Here is a 24,893-nt window from a genome sequence, read left to right on the forward strand (position 1 = left end):
AAGAGGTAACCTGGCAAAGAGGGCTGCTGTTCTATTCCCAAATCTGTCATTTACCCAAGGTCGATCGGGGTGATTTGCTGCGGAAGTTTCTCCAGCTCTTTATGTCTAAGCTTGTTTTGTGACAACAGATCGATCAATTGAAGCAGCAACGAGAACATGGCTCGTTGGTCTAGGGGTATGATTCCCGCTTAGGGTGCAGCGAGCCTTTGTCTAAGCATGTTATGTGACAACAAATCGATCATTCAAAGCAGCAACCAGAACATGGCTCGTTGGTCTAGGGGTATGATTCTCGCTTAGGGTGCGAGAGGTCCTGAGTTCAAATCCCGGATGAGCCCATTACAGTATGCTGTTGAAAGAGGTAACCTGGCAAAGAGGGCTCCTGTTCTATTCCCAAATAAGTCCTTTACCCAACGTATATCGGGGTGATTTGCTGCAGAAGTTTCTCTAGCTCTTTTTGTCTACGCATTCTTTGTGACAACAAATCGATCAAAGCAGCAACCAGAACATGGCTCGTTGGTCTAGGGGTATGATTGTAGCTTTGGGTGAGAGAGGTCCTGGGTTCAAATCCCGGACGAGCCCATTACATCTACAGCCCATTGCCGTAGAAGGAGTTAACCTGGCAAAGAGGGCTCCTGTTCTATTCCCAAATCAGTCCTTTACCCAACGTATATCGGTGTGATTTGCTGCAGAAGGTTCTTCATCTCTTTTTGTCTACACATTCTTTTTGACAACAATTCGATCAAAGCAGAAACCAGAACATGGCTCGTTGGTCTAGGGGTATGATTCCCGCTTAGGGTGCAGCGAGCCTTTGTCTAAGCATGTTATGTGACAACAAATCGATCATTCAAAGCAGCAACCAGAACATGGCTCGTTGGTCTAGGGGTATGATTCTCGCTTAGGGTGCGAGAGGTCCTGAGTTCAAATCCCGGATGAGCCCATTACAGTATGCTGTTGAAAGAGGTAACCTGGCAAAGAGGGCTCCTGTTCTATTCCCAAATCAGTCCTTTACCCAACGTAGATCGGCGTGATTTGCAGCGAAAGTTTCTCCAGCTCTTTTTGTCCAAGCATGTTTTGTGACAACAAATTGATCAAAGCAGCAACCAGAGCATGGCTCGTTGGTCTAGGGGTATGATTCTCGCTTCGGGTGCTAGAGGTCACGGGTTCAAATCCTGGACGAGCCCTTTACAGCATGTTGTTGAAGGAGGTTACTTGGTGAAGAGGGGTCCTGTTCTAATCCCAGATCAGTCCTTTACCCAACGGAGATCGGGGTGATTTGCTGCAGAAGTTTCACAGCTCTTTTTGTCTACACATGTTTTGTGACAACAAATCGATCAAAGCAGTAGCCAGAACATGGCTCGTTGGTCTCGTGGTATGATTCTCGCTTAGGGTGCAGGGAGCCTTTGTCTAAGCATGTTTTGTGACAACAAATCGATCAATCGAAGCAGCAACTAGAACATGGCTCGTTGGTCTAGGGGTATGATTCTCACTTAGGGTGCGAGAGGTCCCTGGTTAGGGAGTCAGGTGGCTGAGCGGTTAGGAAATCGGGCTAGTAATCATAAGGTCGCCGGTTCGATTCCCGGCCGTGCAAAATGACATTGTGTCCTTGGGCAAGGCACTTCACCCTACTTGCCTCGGGGGAATGTCCCTGTACTTACTGTAAGTCGCTCTGGATAAGAGCGTCTACTAAATGTAAATGTTCAAATCCCGGACGAGCCCTTTACAGTATGTTGTTGAAGGAGGTTACTTGGCGAAGAGGCATCCTGTTCTAATCTCAGATCAGTCCTTTACCCAACAGAGATCGGCGTGATATGCTGCAGAAGTTTCTCCAGCTCCCGATCTCGGAAGCTAAGCAGGGTTGGGCCTGGTTAGTACTTGGATGGGAGACCGCCTGGGAATACCAGGTGCTGTATGCTCTTTTGCTCACTTGCAATATGCACAAGTAGTCCTTCATGAAAGGGGCTGGAAGCTGCTTTCATTTTGCAGAGAGAGAGAGAGAGACCACCTTGGATTGTCAAATACCAAATCTGGATATGAATAAGTAGCCTATGGTTGTCAACTTATTTTGTACGGCCAAACCAGCATGGCCACGCCCCTTCCAGGAAGTGATTCAGGAAGTCTGTTTGGACAGAGAGCAGGTGGATTCTTTTGTTTGTACTGGGAGTTTTTTTGTGTTGGATTATCGTCGGTTATTGTTGTTTTGCAGAGTTTTGATTTGTAGTACATCCCCCAGCAGCGGTTGGGCTGTTTGGGGGAGAGGGTTTTTTTGTTTGGTTTCATTGGAATGTCCTGGACAGACTGCACAGTTTTGACTATGGACATTGCAGACGAGATGGCCTGGAAGGACAACGGTAACGGGAGTAAGGGAATGCAGAAACAGAAGGCGGCGGAAGTGGAAAAAATGGGACGGGAGAAATTAAGAGCGGAAAAGGGTAGCACAAATCCAGAAAAGGAGCATGCAGAGGCAACGGGGAGTGGAGCGCATGAGAAGGAGACGGTGGCAGCCGTGAGTGAACCAAGCTATAGCAAGGCTTTGACGGTGTTGGTGGAGCTCGCGGGTGAGGACAGGATCACCATGATGGAATTACTGAGAGCTGCAAAGGATATATGTGGCCTGGTTGTGGGTTGCAGATACATTGGAATAAACAAGTATGAAATCACGATTGTAGCACAGTCCACAGACAAAGCACGGTACCATCACACCTTCTCCTACCCCCGACAAGGAAAGGGTCTTCCCCCTTTGTCCTTCTCCCAGAGGAGAAGCTTCAAAGCTTCTGACCCAGCATGGGGTCAGATACAGAGGCCACACGGCCCACAGTATCAGACAAAGGATTTACAAGGAAGAACTTTCTTATGTGGATTTACAAACATATTCTCAAGGACTACATGGCTCATGGACACTATTTCAATGACAGTAGTTGATGTGTTATAATGTGTGTTTTTCCCATTTACTTAGAACGTTGTTTAATTGAGGTTTGATTATAACTTCCCTTCAAGTATAGTTAAGTCAGCCAATCTTGATATCAAAATGATTGTACCATACTAACAAAACCATTTCCGAATGTTTTATTGTTATATTCTGAAGTTTGAGCATTCCATGGACAGTTGAAATAACGGAACTCAAAAGGTACAGCTACTTCACACCTAGGCAGATCTCAGGACGACGCCCAGGTGGGGGGAAACTGACCAATGAAAGAGGTCACCTTCACGGGGACCCCCCCCTTGTTCTTTGGAGTATAAAACCCCCAAACGTACAATCACCCCCGCTTGTTCGTAGGATTAAACTGAAGTGAACGCGACATTTCTAAACTATTCCTCTCAACCTGCAAATTCACTGAGCGCCCGGAACTTTGGCCAAAGATTCCGTTGTTCTATTTTCGTTGGACGATAACAAAACCATTGACTCTACCCTTCTTCAAACCGACAAAAGTAACTACGATTTGCAATATTTCTTACCTGTGACATATTGGCATGTTGTGATTAAATTGTTGATGTTTGATTGTATTTTACAAATGAGTTAGCTTAACCCTTGCTAAGTCAGTTGCCCTTGCTCGTCCATTGTTACCACAAAGGCCTACCTGTCCCCCTCTACCCCTCTCTCTCTCTCTCTCCCCCCTTTACACGCGCTCTACACAGCCATTGTGTTGCTCGCCCTCATTTGCATCCAGCCACTGTACTACTCTGACTAACCCATAACTTATCTGGTATTTGTTCATTATAATTACATTCTCCTAAATAAATCATTGTGTATAATATTCGCGTATCACTCACGTTATCTGATCTGCTCTACTTTCATAGAATTCACGACTTAAGATTAGACTGATTATTACGAAGGCTATTATTTAAATATTATTCAATAAGGTTTCCTCTATCCCTTTAACAATAAGAGGTGGTGCCCCCCCCCAAGAACTACATACTTTATTATAAATTAAGTATTGCTAATCTTAAACGAGCAAACCCCGCTACATATTGGAGCCCCGTGATAGGCTTTGAAACAGATTGAAATGAGCGATCTATAACGGAGATACATTTTCCGTCTGAAACCCACCCTCCCACCCTTTTGGTTAAATTAACGCTCCGTTGTATTTAACTATTCCCCCAGATAGCTACGGTTTTAAACACTGTTTGAATACTGTGCTGTGTACTCATTGAATTGGCTTTGTCGTGAACAATTGGCTATTTGTGTGTAGCTAACTAGCTTCGGAAAACCTAGACTTGAGCGGAGGTACGCGCGTGCGCAGTGACACTGCGACCCGTCTCATTTCATCTTGTGAAACTACAAAGGCAGCGCTTCTAAATGAAGGCATAAGAACCTTTTTATAGAGTCACAACACTACTATTTTGGTACCATACACGCTTCGGAAAGGTGTATTATAGTAGTGTTGGCCATTTGGGTTGAGTAAATCAACCAAGCAACTGATAAGTTGCCATTGTCTAGTTAGAGGTAGATAACAGACATTGATCAGTCCAAAAGGACTTTGATTTTGAAGGAGACTACGCAGCTCTCCACATTAAGCTATATGCTTCTACCTTGTTGAACAATTGGTAAATTGATTAACTTAGCTTTTCGGGAAAAGCTTCACTTTGTTTTGCATGTAATTCAACATTAATGTAAACACTCAACCTCTAGAATCAGTAAAGTAACAGTAAAATAATTATTGAGACAGGAGAAGCTGCTTATTTAAGGACCTTTATTGTTGCTTAACCGGAAATAGTTACCTTTCGTGAACAAAGACCTGTAATTTGATTTTCATTCCGCGCACTTAAAAGTGGAAGTTGTCAGAATATCGGCGTTGTTGACCATACTGAACTGTAATCCTATTTACCCCTCATCAATATACAATTTTAACAACAATCGCTAAATAATAATTAAACGTAAAGTGTATTATTTTTAGTTTGCCCACTCTATCTGCGATCAGTCCAAAAGGACTTTTGTTTGGAAGTAGCCGAACAACGCAGCCTGTACTGCCACAATATTGTTAAACAATTCCGAAATTGATAAACTAGCTTTTCGAAAAGAAGCTTCACTGTTTTGCATTCAATTTGAGGTGAATGTAAAACCCTTGCCCAAATTAAAGCTACATTATAGATGCAGCAACAATTTAGTTCATTATCTGTTTGATTCTACAAGCTAAACCGGCTAACTTAATGTGCTATAGTATTTAAATACATTGTACTTTCTCAGTCCAGTTTAGGCTAAAACAAATCAACAGCTACTCAATCTAAATTCTCTAATCGTTTATAGATAATATAACAAGATTACTGAAATTAAGATTTAACATAGGCCTAAAAGAATAAATAATTTGTTTGAATCTTTGATCCTGGGTGGTGACTTTAATGTTAAATTTAATTTCTGAATATTAATCTCAGTTTTTGATTGTTAATCTTTGAATATTAACTTCTGATTTTAACCTTAATATTAATTTGGTAAACAATTTTATTTATTTTCTGAATCTTTGATCCTGGATGGTGACTTTAATATTGATTTTAATTTCTGAATATTAATCTCAGTTTTTGATTGTTAATCTTTGAATATTAACTACTGATTTTAATTTTAATATTAAGTTGGTAAACAAAAAAAAAAAGGGAAAAGAAAAGTATATATATTGCTGCCAAAAAGAGAACCACTACAAAACTAAAGTGCCTATCAACATTATCACAATAGCATTGTGTTAATAACTTCCAATAGCCGAACCAAACATGTCTCACCTCACGGAAGCTGAGAAACTGATTGTCCACCTATCCGAAAAAGAAAACCCAAGATATGTGGAAACGCTGACCGATCTAAATTCCGATATGATCACCAAGAAAACTCAAGAAGTGGTCATAGAAAATGTAGGCCAAATATTGAGCAAATCCCAAATTGTCAAATGCCTATCCAGCCTCGGTCTCAACTATGCTGCACTACTCAGGTTATCAATAACAAAAGTCAAAACACAATGGACACAGGCTCTCCAGGATCGAGAGGATGCTACCAAGGCGGCACAAAGAGAACAAGAGCACAGGAAACGATTGGAACAGGAAACCAACAACCTGGCTGTTGAACTGGAAAGAGCTAAGACACAACTAATGGAAAAGGAAATAACCCTCAAAGATGCCCTCAAAGAAAAAGAAAAGGAACAGGACCGACGGGAGCAAATGGAACAAAAAACCAGTGACCTGACTGGAGAACTGGAAAGAGCTAAGACACAACTAATGGAAAAGGAAATAACCCTCAAAGATGCCCTCAAAGAAAAAGAAAAGGAACAGGACCGACGGGAGCTAATGGAACAAGAAACCAGTGACCTGACTGGAGAACTGGATAGAGCTAGACAACAGCTAATGGAACAGGAAACAACCCTCAGGGATGCCCTCAAGGCGAAAGAAACTGAACAAGATATCCGGGAAACACTTCAACAGGAGAACAAGGAACTCGCTACGGAACTGGGAGACCTAAAAGAAGAAATGCAGGGGGTTCAGAAAAGCAAAAAGGACTCAACCGCCCTCATGGAAAACACAATCAAGATATTGGATGAAGCTAATGAAAAAGTAGCAGACTACGACCACCTAAAAGAAGAATTGCACACTCTCTACACAAAATTCCAACACCTGGACCAAGATCTCTCACACATCACAGCTGACAGGGAGACAATGAAGGAGGAGTTACAGGAAACAAGAACTGAACTGCTATCTACCATTCATAAGCTGAACAAGGCGAAGGCCACAATCCAGTCCACAGAAGACCCTAACACCAACCGAAGGTGGGGAAGAGACGACAGAGAAGTAGATCGGCATTCAAGAAACCAAAACCCAAGACAGCTGCAATCACCTGAAGCACCGCTCCACTCAGAATACGAAACAAGAAGACCATATAGGGAGACATCCCCTCCCAGCCAATCTCTGTACCAAGCTGACACGAATCCACGAAGAACGAGGGGAACAGAAGATGTGGAGCAGCAGAGCAGAAGACTGGATGACCAGAAAATGGAGCTACAATTCCAACCTGAACGTCGCGGTCAAACCACCGCCCCGAACAGATGGGATGATGAGGAACTCTCAAGCCCAGCCCAACAACAGAATGCAAGGAAATCGCATGTACTGCAATCAGCAGTGTCCCTAGAGCAGCTATCAAGAATTAGCAGGAACATAGAAAGGTTTGATCCGGACAATCCCACTCAGTCCATTGAGATGTATCTAGAACAACTGAACTACAATCTGGAACGGCTGCCTACAGCTACAGACGCGGACAAGCTGTACCTGTTGAAGAACACCTCTTCCAGCTCAATCAGAGCCCTGCTTGACAGGCAACCTGCTGGAGAACGCCACAGCTATGACATGGCTTGCCGAACCCTCAAGGCTTGGCACTCAGAAAGTAAAGGCTCCTGCTGCACTACCGCCCTGCACACAAAACAAAAGGCCAACGAAAACCCAAAGACATTCTACGAGAGGCTCCGGAAAGCCTATTTCGGAACAGAAAACCAACCCGGAGGAGAAGAAACTCCCATGTTCAAGTCAGTGTTCATCAACAACCTCTCCCAATCCATAAAACCCTTCATGACGACCTTCGCGAACCAGGAAACCATGACGGCTCTGCAGCTGAGGGACATGGCATATAAATCATGGGCGAACAACAATCGATCCCAAGACTCAAATGTCCATGTGGTGGAATCAGACTCACACCTACAACTAGAAGGAAGAGAACTCCAGAGACCCTACGAACCCAGACCCGCCTGCAAGCAACCCTCCTATAATGCACGAGACCACTCAACAAGACCCGAACAATATCAAAACAATTACAACAGACAACCCGACAACAACTATGAATACAAACAACACTCCTATCACGCAAGAAACCACTCAACAAGACCCACACCGTACAAAAACGAACACAACAGCCCTGGACGACATCCGTCAGACCCAGCATGACTAGAAGGCCCCAACACGGAAAACACACCTCAAATGCTCCCCATTGGATGGAAGAAAGGGAACAGGACCCGAAAACACCACAAACCCACAAGAAGACGACCTCCAGGAACAACAACACACAAACAAGCCCCACAGTTACACACATTTCTGGGTGAGCTTTCCAGAAAAGGAAGAGCTAACCGAAGCTATGTCCCCATCACACTTGAAGATGAAGTGCCCTGCGAAGGATTGCTGGACACGGGTGCAGAAATCTGCCTGATTGCACCCACCTTGGCCGCTCAGCTAAAAGGAATAGCCAGGTCAAACAGAAGATGGATTAAAAGTGAAGATAGTGAATTCAACATCACAAGCTTCACCCAAAACAAAGCTCCAGTCACAGAGACGCTGTACTTGAAGCTAACGTTTGGGGAAATGTCCCTAATCCACCCCATCCATGTCTCACCGCTTGAGACCGAAAAGCTGCTGATTGGACACGATCTACTCAACAGACTGGAACCCCTCATTGACTTCAAACGAAACCAGATGTGGACCAACGTCGAGAAGCCCTATCCACTGCCTCACCCTGAAGTCCAAAACACAGTCTTCACAGTAGAAGGGGGGGGGGGATTCCACGTCTGATCCACATCTCTCAGAAGAGGACCGAATCCATGAGTTAGATGGCCGCTCCAGACCGCCCCAGAGCTACGCCACTCACCCATCAAGACACAAGACTCAAACAAAATCAACACAACGCCATGACCGTCGGGTGCCATCAGAAACCCACCTGCGACGAGAAGCATCACAGGTCCAAAAGAAGTCATATGATGCCAATTGGATGAGAGTGCAGAAAGTAGGAAGACCTACTATGGCCACCAAGCATCCCAGAAGAAGCACCCCAGCTGCAACAAGCTGGCAAAACCCCCGGAAGAAACCATCACTACTCGCGGGGACAACAGGCCATGCACAGAGGCCTGGCCTGGCCTTATACCAGCAACCTGACCCTGTCAAATTGCTGACGAAACAAGTGCACAACAGGTGCCTTAGCCAAAATGCCTCAAAGTTCAAGAATGAATGTTCCTTTAAACCAAAAATAATAGGAAAATACTGTCATGAGACAAATATGGCTCCACCAATCTATCAAAATTTTTAATCTGTTACCAGAAAACCCAACATGAATGACCTTGAGGTACTGTCAAAATAATAGGCTACAACGCCTCATAACCAAACTACCCTGGCCCCTGACAAATGAGGTTTATGACTCCAGGAAGTCAAAGCCCACTCCCACTCCTATCATTTTATTTTATTTTAATCTTTCTCCTTTCTTTCCCTTTCCTTTTTCCTTTTATTTCCTTTCATTTTTAGGCATAGAACCTTAGCCCAGAGAAACTTAGTAATAGGACCCAAGTTAGCCCCATTGATTCCTACATTGTTTAGAGTCCACTCATGCCAATGTGTCCAGTAGAAATGCTATCGTACTGTCGTGTTTGTCTGTTCTCTGCTCTTCTTACGTGCCAACAGCCCGACGACGTCGAATCATCGGACGTTGCCAGCAGGGGGATATGTAGCACAGTCCACAGACAAAGCACGGTACCATCACACCTTCTCCTACCCCCGACAAGGAAAGGGTCTTCCCCCTTTGTCCTTCTCCCAGAGGAGAAGCTTCAAAGCTTCTGACCCAGCATGGGGTCAGATACAGAGGCCACACGGCCCACAGTATCAGACAAAGGATTTACAAGGAAGAACTTTCTTATGTGGATTTACAAACATATTCTCAAGGACCACATGGCTCATGGACACTATTTCAATGACAGTAGTTGATGTGTTATAATGTGTGTTTTTCCCATTTACTTAGAACGTTGTTTAATTGAGGTTTGATTATAACTTCCCTTCAAGTATAGTTAAGTCAGCCAATCTTGATATCAAAATGATTGTACCATACTAACAAAACCATTTCCGAATGTTTTATTGTTATATTCTGAAGTTTGAGCATTCCATGGACAGTTGAAATAACGGAACTCAAAAGGTACAGCTACTTCACACCTAGGCAGATCTCAGGACGACGCCCAGGTGGGGGGAAACTGACCAATGAAAGAGGTCACCTTCACGGGGACCCCCCCCTTGTTCTTTGGAGTATAAAACCCCCAAACGTACAATCACCCCCGCTTGTTCGTAGGATTAAACTGAAGTGAACGCGACATTTCTAAACTATTCCTCTCAACCTGCAAATTCACTGAGCGCCCGGAACTTTGGCCAAAGATTCCGTTGTTCTATTTTCGTTGGACGATAACGAAACCATTGACTCTACCCTTCTTCAAACCGACAAAAGTAACTACGATTTGCAATATTTCTTACCTGTGACATATTGGCATGTTGTGATTAAATTGTTGATGTTTGATTGTATTTTACAAATGAGTTAGCTTAACCCTTGCTAAGTCAGTTGCCCTTGCTCGTCCATTGTTACCACAAAGGCCTACCTGTCCCCCTCTACCCCTCTCTCTCTCCCCCCTTTACACGCGCTCTACACAGCCATTGTGTTGCTCGCCCTCATTTGCATCCAGCCACTGTACTACTCTGACTAACCCATAACTTATCTGGTATTTGTTCATTATAATTACATTCTCCTAAATAAATCATTGTGTATAATATTCGCGTATCACTCACGTTATCTGATCTGCTCTACTTTCATAGAATTCACGACTTAAGATTAGACTGATTATTACGAAGGCTATTATTTAAATATTATTCAATAAGGTTTCCTCTATCCCTTTAACAATAAGAGGTGGTGCCCCCCCCCAAGAACTACATACTTTATTATAAATTAAGTATTGCTAATCTTAAACGAGCAAACCCCGCTACACGATGAACCATGAAAACGGAAAAAGGAGGTTGCTGGACGCATTTAAGATCAAACGTACCAGGTTGATGGCGAAAGAGCTGACAAATGACGAGATGGTGGTTTCGTTCATAGGTTTGCCTGTTTACATCACGGATTTGGAAATATTAAAGAAGCTGTTGGACTGGGGTGTGAGGGCAATTTCACCCATTACAAGGAGGATGTGGCCTGGGACCAGGATCGTGGAGGGCACACGATTTGTGAAGGTGAAGTTTACAGACACTGTTAAATCACTGCCTTACTCCACGCGTTTTGACACTGAGATGGGGGCACAATATTTTAGGGTCATTCATGATCGCCAGGTGAAGGTGTGCAGAATGTGTATACAGCCAGGGCATATTGTTCGTGAATGCCCTGAGTTTCTGTGTAGGAATTGTGGGAGGCAGGGACACTATGCCAGGGAGTGTGACCAGTGGGAGCCAAAGTGCAAAGAATGTGGAAACAAGGAATCAAATTGTGTATGTAAGGGTGGGGAGGGTGAAGAGGAGGGGAGTGCCCTCTCAACTGAGGAGGACAATGAGTCAGAGGATGGTGTGGGTGAAGGAGTTGAGGGAGTTGGGGAGGAGGAGGGAAGGATGGAGGAGGGGTTTGTAGTGGAACAGCTAATGGGGGGGCTGGGAACTAACAGCAGCCCTGTGGTGGTGGAACAGACTGGTGAAAGTGTGGGGGGGGGCATTGGGTCTAGCCTCGACTCAAATATGGTTGCACTGACGGACCCCGCAAACGGGAGTTTAGACAACAGGAAGGCTAAAGTGGATGCACGGGCAACTGGAGGGAAAGGTTCTGATCAGGAGCCTTTGCCTCCTAGAGTTGTGCGCACAAAAGCTGAGAGGAGTGCAGCCATGGAGATTGAGAGGCAGCAGGCGGAGACTGCAGAGAGTATATCCAGCCAGCAGGGAGAAGGACCTGCAAGTGACCCCCCCGCAATGTCTGAAGGTGATGAATCAGAGGAGGATTATTTGGGTGTAGCAGGAGGGAGGAAGAGGGCACTCCTGAACAGACCCGGCAAATTGGCTGGTGTAAGGAAACAAAATCAAAGGAAGAAAGGGAAGGCAAAATGATGCTTACTGTAGAACACGTTCTTTTCTGTCTGGTTTCAATGGTTACACTCGCCTCAATAAATGTAAACGGGTTAAATAAGATGACAAAGTTAGAGGAAGTGTTGGTCAATTTTACATCTGACATTTTGTTACTGCAGGAAACAAAATGGGCACAAGCTAAAATACCAGAAATCAAAAAAAGATGGAGGGGGATGTTGTTTGTGAACTGTGGAACAGACAGATCATGTGGGGTGGCCATACTTATAAAAGAAAATATGTTGGAAAATGTGAAGGAAATATTTAATGATGGGAAAGGGAGGGTAATAGTTATAGAGTTTGATATAAATAATGTAACATTTCGATTAATTAATGTCTATGCACCTAATAGAGGAAGCAAAAAAACAGTTTTCTTTGTTTCCTTGGGGCTACTCTGCTCAGGGAATTGTATTCTGGTGGGAGATTTCAATGTGTTCTGTACCAAGTTGGACGTCTATAGGGTTGATAAGTTTCGACAAGATGCAGCACGGACCAGTTTTTTAAAGATGATGAGAGACAATGATTTGATTTATGTATGGAGGATGGGTAATGCAAACAAAAGAGAATTTTCTAGGAGGTTGATAGTGGAGGGAGTTTTAAAACAAAGCAGGATAGATTTATGTTTGGCGTTTCAAGATATAGCAAATAAAGTAAACAACATACAGTATAAATTTACTGGATATAGCGATCATGCAACAATCACATTTCATTTAGGGGACAGACAAAGAGGGAAAGGGGGTGGAGTTTGAATGCAAGTGTGATGTCTGAGACAGAATATAAGGAGAAGGTGAAGGAGTGTGTTAGTGAGCAAATTATGTGTGAGAGGTACAAAGTGGATGTGTGTGGTTGGTGGGAAGGTGTTAAAAAATTGGTGAAAAACCTAAGTATAAGGTATTGTCAAAACAGGAACCGAGTGAGAAAGAGAAAGGAATGTGTGCTGAGAGAAAGAATGGTGGAGGAATTAACACTAATGGATGAAAATCCAAACAGAGGTATTGGGGCATACATAAAAATCAAAGGGGAATTAGAAGCTTATGAGAAAGACAGATGTCAAGGGGCAATAATTAGGAGCAGGGCTCAATATGTGGTGGAAGGGGAAAAATGTACATCTTTTTTCCTGGGGCTGTTTTCCTGGGGCTGGAAAAGCAAAAACAGTGCAAAACGTATATACGGGAAATAGAAAATGAAGAAGGGAAAATAGTGAATGATTATGTAGGGGTGTTGGAAGCGGTGCAGGGGTTTTATAGCAATTTATTTAACCCTCGTGCTGCCTTCGGGTCACATGACCCAAAGGTTCATAACGAACCATCGTTGTGTTTACCCAATTTTACCCAATACAAAAACAAATAAAAATAATTTTCTTTTAACCTTCGCAATGTGGGGGGTCTGAGACAGCCCAACGGTTAAAAGAAAATGCTTCACTTTGTTTTTGTATGCGGTAAAGTTGTCGCAATACGACGGTGGGTCACAATGACTGATGGGTCAGAACGACCCGAAGATAACACAAGGGTTAAGAAAGGTGGTGTGGATCAGGGTAGTATGAGAGAGGTGTTAGAGACAGTTGAGGCCAGATTAACAGACAGTGATAGGGAAGTATGTGAAATGGAGTTGTCAGAGTTGGAAGTAAAAGCAGCCATCAAGAGTCAGTCGACTGGTAAAAGTCCTGGCTCGGATGGCCTAACAAGTGAGTTTTATAAATGTTTTAGTGAGGTGTTAACTCCCATTTTGTTGAAGGTATACAGAGAAATGGAAAGGAGAGAGCAGGTCAGTGAGGATATGTCAACAGGCTTAATCACTATCTTATATAAGAAAAAGGGGAATCAAATGCATTTAGGGAATTATAGAGGGATTAGTTTATTAAATACGGATTATAAGATTTTAGCAAAGGTATTAGCAAATAGAATTAAATCGGTAGTAGGGTCCATTGTTTCAGCAACACAGGCGTATGGTATTCCAGGGAGAGATATAGCAGACACAATAGGGTCAGTCAGAGATGTGGTAAGGCATATGACAGAAGAGGGGGGTATAGTTTTGAGTGTTGATTTCAATAAGGCTTTTGATAGAGTGGAGCATGAGTTTATGTTTAGAACATTAGAGAAATTTGGTTTTGGAGATAGATTTGTGAAGTGGATTAGGTTGTTGTATAGTAGTGCAAAGAGTAGGGTTAAGTGCAATGGAGTATTGACAGACAGTTTCAGTTTAGGGAGATCAGTCAGGCAGGGTTGTCCATTATCAGCTTTATTATACAGTATAACAACAGAACCTTTGGCCACAATGTTAAAAAAAGATCAGTACATACAAGGCATCATCATACCTGGAGGAGAAAGGAGTTTAATTCATCAATATGCAGATGACACAAACATAACAGTAAAACATTTGGACAGTGTGAGGAGGGTGATCAAATTATTAGAAGTGTATGGAAAGGCATCAGGAGCAAAAATGAACATTGAAAAATCTGAAATTCTTTGTATTGGGAATGTGGTGATGAAGGAATGTGAGATACCGTTTAAAGTGGCAAAAGAGATGATTAAGGTGTTGGGGGTGAATGTAGGTGTAAACGCCAATGAGGCAAGAGATGTTACATGGACAGGGGTTCTGAACAAGGTGAAGCAGAGTTTAAATTTGTGGAAAAGGAGGAGGTTGAGGGGAAGGTTTATTGTCGTTAATTGTTTGATCTTATCGCAGGTGAACCATGTGTTGGCTACACTGGATTTACCATTGTGGGTGGTGAAGGATTTAAACAGGGCTATCGATAATTTCTTGTGGGATGGGAAGCAGGCAAAAATTAAGCATAGAGTGTTAATGAATGAATATAAAAATGGGGGTTTAAAATTGATAGATGTAGAAGTGAAGAAAAGGGCATTACGGGTAAAGCTTGTTAAAAAAATATCTGTATAGTTGTAATCAGTATTGTTGGATGGGGTTTTTTGAGGAGTATTTGCATGAGTATGGTGGATGTGGTGTGAACAGTCTTTTAATGATTTTCAACAAACGAAGGTGTGTGGGGATGTCAAGATTTTATAGGGAGGTATTTGAAGCATGGGGGAAATATTTGAAGCATGTGAAGTATGAGTGTGGAAATAAGGCTGAGGTTGCTAATCAGCCCATCTTTCATAACCCGAAATTGACTCACAACAACAGAGTGTTGGTCAGCCAGGTTTTTGAGGAGGCAGGAGTGAATCAGGTTAAACACTTACTAACTGAAAGTAGTGACAAGTTCAAATCAGTACAGGAGATCATGGAGACCATCCATAGAGTAAATATGGATGTGGGAAAGTACAGAATAAAAAGAATGTATCAGAAGGTTATGGATGCTTTAAGTCCAGAGTGGAGAAAACACATCTTAGGGGAAGGAAGTGTTGGAGAGCCGGAGAGGATGGTGGAATTGAATGTAGAGAGGAAGGGCAAAGGAGTCAAATTTAAAGAGGTACAAACCAAATGTGTTTATATGGGTTTTCTTGTGGATGGTATGGAGAGACCAACTTCAGAGAAAGTATGGGCAAAGGTTTTTGTGGATTTTGATGTTACTAAAGTGTGGGGTAATTTGAATGTAAAGTACAATTGTATAGAGTGTGAGCACAATGATTTCAAAATAAGGCACAATAGAATATTCACAAACGTTGTTTTGCATCAAATTGATAATAACATCAGTAGAGTGTGTGATGTATGTAAAGTAACTGATGAGAACTTTAACCATTACTTTGTGGAATGTCCAATGTTGGTTGGGTTGTTTGCCAAGATTAAGGAATTGTTAAGTAAACACTGTGGGGTCAAAGTGGAAGATACTGTAGAATGGAAGAAACTGTGGTTATTTGGAGTGCTGGGGAAAGTAAAAGGCGTTAATGTTAATTTGGTAAACTCAGTTTTGAGTCACGTACGGTATGCTATTGTGTATCGAAGAAATATGGCACATTATGAGGGGAGGATAATTCCAGTTTGGGAATGGTTTGTGTCAATGTAAAAAAAAAATGTGAGGCTGGTGTACATGCTGAAGAAAGAAGACTTTCATAACTGCTTTGTGAAAAACAGCTCTTTAATCATGGTGACAGGAGCTGAGAGTTTAGGTTTCAATTTATGATGTGGTTTTATTTGTCCATGTAAGCATTCATGTGGTCTGGATCAATTGTGTATCTTCTGTAAATAATTGACAAAAGTGTAAAAAGTATTTTTTATAATAAAAAGAGAAGAAAAAAAACAGCTGTATGCTCTTTTGCTCACTTGCAATATGCACAAGTAGTCCTTCATGAAAGGGGCTGGAAGCTGCTTTCATTTTGCCGAGAGAGAGAGAGAGAGTTCCAAGGTTCCAAGGAGTCAACGGCTGTTAACTGTCAGCTGTCCAGTTTTCCATACATAAGAGATATCTTTATACCTAGTTATACAAGAAAAAAAGGTGGAGAACAGTATAGGAACACATACTGAACAAGTTGGACATCTTTATAAGCAAAAGGACAGAAGAAAAATACAGTAATTTGAAGAACTCCACAGCAAGCTAGCAAGCTAACAGTTCACCTTCGTCTCCATGACAACGCAGTGAGTTGTTGTCAAACAAATCAGAGCTATCAAAACAGCTAACTAGTTAGAATAACTAACTGAAAAAAGTGAAATACAGACAATTGAATATCCTCTTAAATGTATTAGAATATGGATTCCCTCCCCCCTGGTATGGAGGCAATATCCATACTATATCCAAAGGATATTACTAATGAGAATGGCCAAAAACAATACAAACAAAAGCTTCTAAAAAACAACCCAGAGACACTATACGCCGACTCCTACAAAATTGGAGATGTCAGCAACCTAATCTTCTACAGTGACCAGCCCCTCGCCTGGCACAGTGCTATTAAAGCGCACTACCCCTCAACAAAAAAAAGAAGGGATTTGCAATGGCTGGAAACTAAGAATAAGAGATGAGGAAGAACCAGAGAAAGACATAGCCCACATTAACCTGTACAAAACTGGAACAATAATAGTGCAAGGAAAAGACATCAAACAATTCCAACAAGACTTTTTAAATATTAAAGAGAAGGCACAACAGGAGAAGACTGAGAACATCCCCCTCATCCTGGCTGGGGCAGACTGTGCAGACGATGCCCCCCCTCCTGAAGGCCTTATAGAGACCACACAGACTCCCGTGGAATTCAACGCCAGTGACGAGAGGATGTCTAAACTCTGCGCCTCTTTAATGGACATGAGAGAGAGATTCACGGGACTAGAAATTGAACTTGTTGAAATGAGAGAACTCATCAACACACTACAAACATCACAGACAAAAAACACTGAAAAACAGAGAAAAGTGCCTGTAAGCAATCACCAAGAAGCAGAGGAAAGAAGGGACGACCTCAAGAGAGAAGTGTCTGCACTAAGGATAGAAATGAAAGAACTACAGGAAGAAAGGTTGAGCTATCAGGCCCAGCTGACGGCAATGAGAGAAGAGATAAGAGAGCTGAGGCAAGAAAAAGAGCCAAGAACAAACCAACCCACCTCTGACCTTGCCAATAACCTCGACAATATGGGACAAATCAATCTGGACCAACTGAACTCCGCCCCTTGCATAGAACACAACAACCATACCGAGGCCACACCACCTACAGAGGACACACACATTCCAGAAATAGTGCTCCTAATCGACTCGAATGGGAAGTACATAGAAGAAAAAAAGCTCTTCCCGAAACACAAAGTTACAAAACTCTGGTGTCCAAACATCCAGGGTGCCCTTCACCTGCTGAATGAAGAAAAGATAGGATCCCCCAGTCACATAATTATTCATACGGGTACTAACGACTTAAGAATACTGCAAGATAAAGTGGCCACTGCCCTTAACCCTTGTGTTATCTTCGGGTCATTCTGACCCATCAGTCGTTGTGACCCACCGTCGTATTGCGACAACTTTACCGCATACAAAAACAAAGTAAAGCAATTTTGTATTTTTGTAAGCATGCGTCAGACCCCCCACATTGCGAAGGTTAAAAGAAAATTATTTTTATTTGTTTTTGTATTGGGTAAAATTGGGTAAACACAACGATGGTTCGTTATGAACCTTTGGGTCATGTGACCCGAAGGCAGCACAAGGGTTAAAGGTGTGATAGAGAAAGCCACACACACTTTCCCTAACTCAAGAGTAGTGATCTCTACGCTGCTACCAAGAAAAGACTTCCACCCTGCCACCATCCAGAGGATTAATGCCAGCATATCCAGAGACTGTGCACTCAAGCCTAACGTCCAACTGGCCCACCACCCCACACTTGATCTTGACTGTCTGTATGACCAAGTACACCTTTACAAATCAGTCATCCCTACCTTCGCCAAGACACTCAAAGATGTAGCGCTCAATCGAAACCCCAACAACTCCCATAGGAGAAGCATAAGGCCACACAGCCCAACCAGAGCAAGGAGAAGTCTTCCTGGAGCTACAACCAGAGCAAGGAGAAGTCTTCCTGGAGCTACAACAAGAGGAGCTGCACACAGAGGACCTACAGCCAGAAACCCCCCCACAAGACTACAGCACCACCAGACAGACAGACAGACTCCATCAGGACCAGAATACCTACCGTCACAGAGTCCCCACCTCCCGATCCATTCTACCCAAACCAACCCTGGTCAGCCCCAATATCCTCCCCCCCTGAACCTACCTAATCCTCCCCAGTGCACCCTCTACAACCCATCCACAGAACAACAAGAGCCCAATCCTGGCCGCCATAGCTACGCTCAAGCTGTGAGTAGAGCAACACACCAAGCCCCATCATCCTGCGAGATGAGGAACATTCAACAGATGCTCAGCATGCTCTGCCAGCATCTTATAGCATAATAACAACAAAATATTAGAAATACCTTATGAATTACAAAGCTTTTACTATATCATGCTGGAATATACAAGGACTGAGGTCCTCTACTTTTGGCCTTAAGAGCAGAAACCCAGATTTTAGTAAAGAAGTAAAAAACATAGACATAATTATCCTACAGGAAACTTGGAGTAGAGGCGATGAACCTACTGGTTGCCCCCTAGGTTATAAAGAACTAATAATCCCATCCACTAAATTACCAAGAGTTAGACAGGGAAGGGACTCAGGAGGTATACTCATTTGGTATAAGTCAGACCTAAGTCATGGCATTAAATTTATCAAAAAAGGAACATTTCACATTTGGATTGAATTAGCTTTGTGGTGACCTAAACTCCAGAACTGGAGAACAACCAGACATCCTTTGCAACCAAGGGGATAAGCATCTACCTGGTGGAGACAGCCTCAGCTTCCCTAGGTGCCCAGTGAGACTCAACTACGACAAAATAATTAACAGAAACGGGTCTCAACTACTACAACTGTGTCGCACCCTTGGTCTCTATATAGTCAATGGTAGGCTAAGAGGGGACTCTTACGGAAGGTACACCTTCAGCTCATCTATTGGCAGTAGTACTGTGGACTACTGTATCACAGACCTCAGCCCAGAGTCTCTCAGAGCATTCACAGTAAGCCCATCCACCCCCCTATCAGACCACAGCAAAATCACACTGTATATGAACAAAGAATTAATTAATCAAGAATCATCTAAAACAAGCAATCTACATAGCATTAGTAATCGTTACCGATGGCGGAAAGATAGCCAAGAAACCTATCAGGATGCTATCCACCAGCCACAAGTACAATCTCTATTGGATAATTTCTTAAACAAAACATTCCCCTGTAATAGTGAAGGTGTCAATGTAGCAATAGAGAACATAAGCAACATATTTGATATATCTGCCTCTCTATCTAATCTTAAAACCTCAAACAAAAACCCCAAAAAGGCCAATAATTATAAAGAAAAATGGTTTGACGAGGAATGTAAAAGCATGAGGAAGATACTGAGAAATGTATCTAACCAGAAACACAGAGACCCAGATAACCAGGCACTACGCCATCACTATGGCATAACACTTAAAGAGTATAAAAACATACTAAGGAAAAAGAAGGAACAATGTATCACAGAACAGCTCAATGTAATTGAAGAATCTATTCAATCAAATGTTTTTTGGGAAAACTGGAACAGACTCTATAAACAACAACATGAAGAATTACCAATTCAAAATGGGGATATATGGATTAACCACTTCTCCAAGCTTTTCATGTACATAGATAAGAACCCAGAACAAAAACACATACACGATAAGCTCCAATTACTTGAATCTGCAATTAAGAATTACCAGAACCCTCTTGACTTTTCAATAACATTGAACGAACTACAAGATAAAATACAAAACCTAAAATCCAATAAAGCCTGCGGTGTTGATGGTATACTAAACGAAATGATCAAATTTACGGATGACAAATTTAAATTGGCCATACTAAAACTTTTTAACACCATCCTCAGTTCTGGTGTATTCCCTAAAGTCTGGAACCAAGGTCTGATCACCCCAATATTTAAAAATGGAGACAAATTCGATCCCAATAATTACCGTGGGATATGTGTCAACAGCAGACTGGGTAAAATCCTCTGTAGCATTATTAATAACAGACTCCTGCACTTTCTCAGCGAAAACAATATACTGAGCAAATGTCAAATTGGCTTTCTACCAAATTTCCGTACATCGGATCATATATTCACTCTACAAACAATTGTCGACCAACAAATTAACCAAAACAAGAATAAAATCTTCTCTTGCTTTGTTGATTTCCAAAAAGCATTTGACTCAATCTGACATGAAGGCCTTTTATATAAACTGATAGAGAGCGGAGTCGGGGGGAAAACATATGACCTCATAAAATCAATGTACACAAATACCAAGTGTGCAGTCAAAATTGGACAAAGGCATACAGACTTCTTTGTCCAAGGTCGAGGAGTAAGACAGGGATGCAGTCTAAGTCCCACCCTCTTTAATATCTACATAAATGGTCTGGCGAGGGAACTAGAACAGTCTGCAGCACCTGGAATGCCTCTCCTGGACACAGAGGTCAAATGCCTCCTCTTTGCAGACGACCTTGTGCTTCTGTCCCCAACCAAGGAGGGACTACAGCAACATCTAGACCTGCTGCACAGATTCTGTCAAAATTGGGCCCTAACAGTCAATCTAAAAAAGACTAAAATTCTTGTTTTCCAAAAAAGAACCAGAAATCAGGATCCCAAATATCGATTCCTCCTGGGAACCAACCAATTAGAATACACCAAAAATTATACTTACCTTGGTCTAAACATCAGCACCACAGGCCACTTCCAAAAAGCTGCAAATGACCTGAGAGACAAGGCACGAAGGGCTTTTTACGCCATCAAAAGAAATGTTAAAATTGACATCCCAATCAAAATCTGGCTTAAAATTATTGAATCTATTATAGAACCCATTGCGATATATGGCTGTGAAATCTGGGGCCCACCTACTAACCAAGAATTCGCCAAGTGGGACAAACACCCCATAGAAAGCCTGCACGCAGAATTCTGTAAAAACATATTAAGAGTTCAACGCAAAACCCCAAACAATGCCTGCAGAGCTGAATTAGGAGTGTATCCTTTAATCATCAAAATACAAAAAAGAGCAACTAAATTCTACCTACACCTTAGCCAAAGTGATGAAAATACCTTCCACCACAAAGCCCTTCTATGCCAAAAGATGAAGCCAGATAAGAGTCCTCTCATCCAGCTAGTCCAGAGGCTCTGCTCACCAAACCCCACAGAGCCTCAAGACAGCAGCCACCTTATTAATCCAAAACAAATAGCAAAACAGCAAAAAGAAAAGTACATTGTTTATTGGAAAGAAGTTACACTAAAGCAAAATAAATTAGAATGCTATTTGAATCTAAAAAGACAGTACACAATGGCAGAATACCTGATCACTGTGTCTGAACCAAAAATAAGGAAGACATTAACTAAATACAGACTCAGTGAGCACAGCCTGGCCATAGACAGGCCGTCACAGGCAGACATGGCTGCCCAGAGAAGAGAGGCTGTGCTCTGTCTGCTCACAGGGAGAAGTGGAGACAGAGCTCCACTTCCTAACAGAATGTGACCACTATACAAACATTCGAACCAAATACTTCCCCAAAATTACCAGCATATACAAGGAATTTGAAAATGTAACAAATAGAGAGAGACTGGTTTATTTATTGGGAGAAAAACCTAACTGCTGTATTTTAGCAACAAAGTATGTATCAGCCTGTCATGGCTTTAGAGAAAGCCACAATGAGGACAATTTATAATATGGCAAACATAACATGTTTTAATTTTTGTTTTAATATTTTGTTTAAATTTTACTGTAATTTTTCAGAATTTCAAATTTAGTATTTGATTTTTACTATTATTATTATCATTATATAACCTGTATGTGCGTATGTATGTGTATGTATGGGTATATGCGTGTGTATATATACGTGTGGGTGTGTATACATGTGTGTATGCGTATACATATATAATGCTCTTTTGCTCACTTGCAATATGCACAAGTAGTCCTTCATGAAAGGGGCTGGAAGCTGCTTTCATTTTGCAGAGAGAGAGAGAGAGAGAGAGAGGAGAGAGAGAGAGAGAGAGAGAGAGAGAGAGAGAGAGAGAGAGAGAGAGAGAGAGAGAGAGGAGAGAGAGAGAGGAGGGAGAGAGAGAGAGAGAGAGAGAGAGAGGAGAGAGAGAGAGAGAGAGAGAGAGAGAGAGAGAGAGAGAGAGAGAGAGAGAGACCACCTTGGATTGTCAAATACCAAATCTGGATATGAATAAGTAGCCTATGGTTGTCAACTTATTTTGTACGGCCAAACCAGCATGGCAACGCCCGATCTCGTCCGATCTCGGAAGCTAAGCAGGGTTGGGCCTGGTTAGTACTTGGATGGGAGTACCGCCTGGGAATACCAGGTGCTGTATGCTCTTTGCTCACTTGCAATATGCACAAGTAGTCCTTCATGAAAGGGGCTGGAAGCTGCTTTCATTTTGCCGAGAGAGAGACCACCTTGGATTGTCAAATACCAAATCTGGATATGAATAAGTAGCCTATGGTTGTCAACTTATTTTGTACGGCCCAAACCAGCATGGCAACGCCCGATCTCGTCCGATCTCGGAAGCTAAGCAGGGTTGGGCCTGGTTAGTACTTGGATGGGAGACCGCCTGGGAATACCAGGTGCTGTATGCTCTTTTGCTCACTTGCAATATGCACAAGTAGTCCTTCATGAAAGGGGCTGGAAGCTGCTTTCATTTTGCAGAGAGAGAGAGAGAGAGAGAGAGAGAGAAGAGAGAGAGAGAGAGAGAGGAGAGAGGAGAGAGAGAGAGAGAGAGAGAGAGAGAGAGAGAGAGAGAGAGAGAGACCACCTTGGATTGTCAAATACCAAATCTGGATATGAATAAGTAGCCTATGGTTGTCAACCTATTTTGTACGGCCAAACCAGCATGGCAACGCCCGATCTCGTCCGATCTCGGAAGCTAAGCAGGGTTGGGCCTGGTTAGTACTTGGATGGGAGACCGCCTGGGAATACCAGGTGCTGTATGCTCTTTTGCTCACTTGCAATATGCACAAGTAGTCCTTCATGAAAGGGGCTGGAAGCTGCTTTCATTTTGCCGAGAGAGAGACCACCTTGGATTGTCAAATACCAAATCTGGATATGAATAAGTAGCCTATGGTTGTCAACCTATTTTGTACGGCCAAACCAGCATGGCAACGCCCGATCTCGTCCGATCTCGGAAGCTAAGCAGGGTTGGGCCTGGTTAGTACTTGGATGGTAGACCGCCTGGGAATACCAGGTGCTGTATGCTCTTTTGCTCACTTGCAATATGCACAAGTAGTCCTTCATGAAAGGGGCTGGAAGCTGCTTTCATTTTGCCGAGAGAGAGACCACCTTGGATTGTCAAATACCAAATCTGGATATGAATAAGTAGCCTATGGTTGTCAACTTTTTTTGTACGGCCAAACCAGCATGGCAACGCCCGATCTCGTCCAATCTCGGAAGCTAAGCAGGGTTGGGCCTGGTTAGTACTTGGATGGGAGACCGCCTGGGAATACCAGGTGCTGTATGCTCTTTTGCTCACTTGCAATATGCACAAGTAGTCCTTCATGAAAGGGGCTGGAAGCTGCTTTCATTTTGCCGAGAGAGAGACCACCTTGGATTGTCAAATACCAAATCTGGATATGAATAAGTAGCCTATGGTTGTCAACTTTTTTTGTACGGCCAAACCAGCATGGCAACGCCCGATCTCGTCCGATCTCGGAAGCTAAGCAGGGTTGGGCCTGGTTAGTACTTGGATGGGAGACCGCCTGGGAATACCAAGTGCTGTATGCTCTTTTGCTCACTTGCAATATGCACAAGTAGTCCTTCATGAAAGGGGCTGGAAGCTGCTTTCATTTTGCCGAGAGAGAGACCACCTTGGATTGTCAAATACCAAATATGGATATGAATAAGTAGCCTATGGTTGTGAACTTTTTTTGTACGGCCAAACCAGCATGGCAACGCCCGATCTCGTCCGATCTCGGAAGCTAAGCAGGGTTGGGCCTGGTTAGTACTTGGATGGGAGACCGCCTGGGAATACCAGGTGCTGTATGCTCTTTTGCTCACTTGCAATATGCACAAGTAGTCCTTCATGAAAGGGGCTGGAAGCTGCTTTCATTTTGCCGAGAGAGAGACCACCTTGGATTGTCAAATACCAAATCTGGATATGAATAAGTAGCCTATGGTTGTCAACTTTTTTGGTACGGCCAAACCAGCATGGCAACGCCCGATCTCGTCCGATCTCGGAAGCTAAGCAGGGTTGGGCCTGGTTAGTACTTGGATGTGAGACCGCCTGGGAATACCAGGTGCTGTATGCTCTTTTGCTCACTTGCAATATGCACAAGTAGTCCTTCATGAAAAGGGCTGGAAGCTGCTTTCATTTTGCCGAGAGAGAGACCACCTTGGATTGTCAAATACCAAATCTGGATATGAATAAGTAGCCTATGGTTGTCAACCTATTTTGTACGGCCAAACCAGCATGGCAACGCCCGATCTCGTCCGATCTCGGAAGCTAAGCAGGGTTGGGCCTGGTTAGTACTTGGATGGGAGACCGCCTGGGAATACCAGGTGCTGTTTGCTCACTTGCAATATGCACAAGTAGTCCTTCATGAAAGGGGCTGG

The 24,893-nt window shown here is 42.9% G+C and overlaps 3 non-coding genes and 6 pseudogenes across 3 annotated transcripts; all 9 read left to right on the forward strand.

The window, feature by feature from the left end:
- The first annotated feature begins 22,542 nt into the window (after positions 1 to 22,542).
- Positions 22,543 to 22,662, forward strand: LOC134010221 (5S ribosomal RNA; annotated as a pseudogene).
- Positions 22,663 to 22,804: 142 nt separating this feature from the next.
- On the forward strand, positions 22,805 to 22,924 carry LOC134010212 (5S ribosomal RNA; annotated as a pseudogene).
- A 236-nt stretch (positions 22,925 to 23,160) lies between these two features.
- Positions 23,161 to 23,279, forward strand: LOC134010197 (5S ribosomal RNA). The gene has a single exon (XR_009928340.1). It is a non-coding gene; the product is annotated as a 5S ribosomal RNA (ribosomal RNA).
- Positions 23,280 to 23,422: 143 nt separating this feature from the next.
- On the forward strand, positions 23,423 to 23,541 carry LOC134010203 (5S ribosomal RNA; annotated as a pseudogene).
- Positions 23,542 to 23,684: 143 nt separating this feature from the next.
- Positions 23,685 to 23,803, forward strand: LOC134010211 (5S ribosomal RNA; annotated as a pseudogene).
- A 143-nt stretch (positions 23,804 to 23,946) lies between these two features.
- LOC134010210 (5S ribosomal RNA) lies at positions 23,947 to 24,065 on the forward strand (annotated as a pseudogene).
- Positions 24,066 to 24,208: 143 nt separating this feature from the next.
- LOC134010198 (5S ribosomal RNA) lies at positions 24,209 to 24,327 on the forward strand. The gene has a single exon (XR_009928341.1). It is a non-coding gene; the product is annotated as a 5S ribosomal RNA (ribosomal RNA).
- Positions 24,328 to 24,470: 143 nt separating this feature from the next.
- On the forward strand, positions 24,471 to 24,589 carry LOC134010218 (5S ribosomal RNA; annotated as a pseudogene).
- Positions 24,590 to 24,732: 143 nt separating this feature from the next.
- Positions 24,733 to 24,851, forward strand: LOC134010202 (5S ribosomal RNA). Its single transcript, XR_009928345.1, has one exon. It is a non-coding gene; the product is annotated as a 5S ribosomal RNA (ribosomal RNA).
- Positions 24,852 to 24,893: the final 42 nt, after the last annotated feature.

Source organism: Osmerus eperlanus, chromosome 23, assembly GCF_963692335.1.
Source record: "Osmerus eperlanus chromosome 23, fOsmEpe2.1, whole genome shotgun sequence".
In the NCBI taxonomy this organism is placed as follows: Eukaryota; Metazoa; Chordata; class Actinopteri; order Osmeriformes; family Osmeridae; genus Osmerus; species Osmerus eperlanus.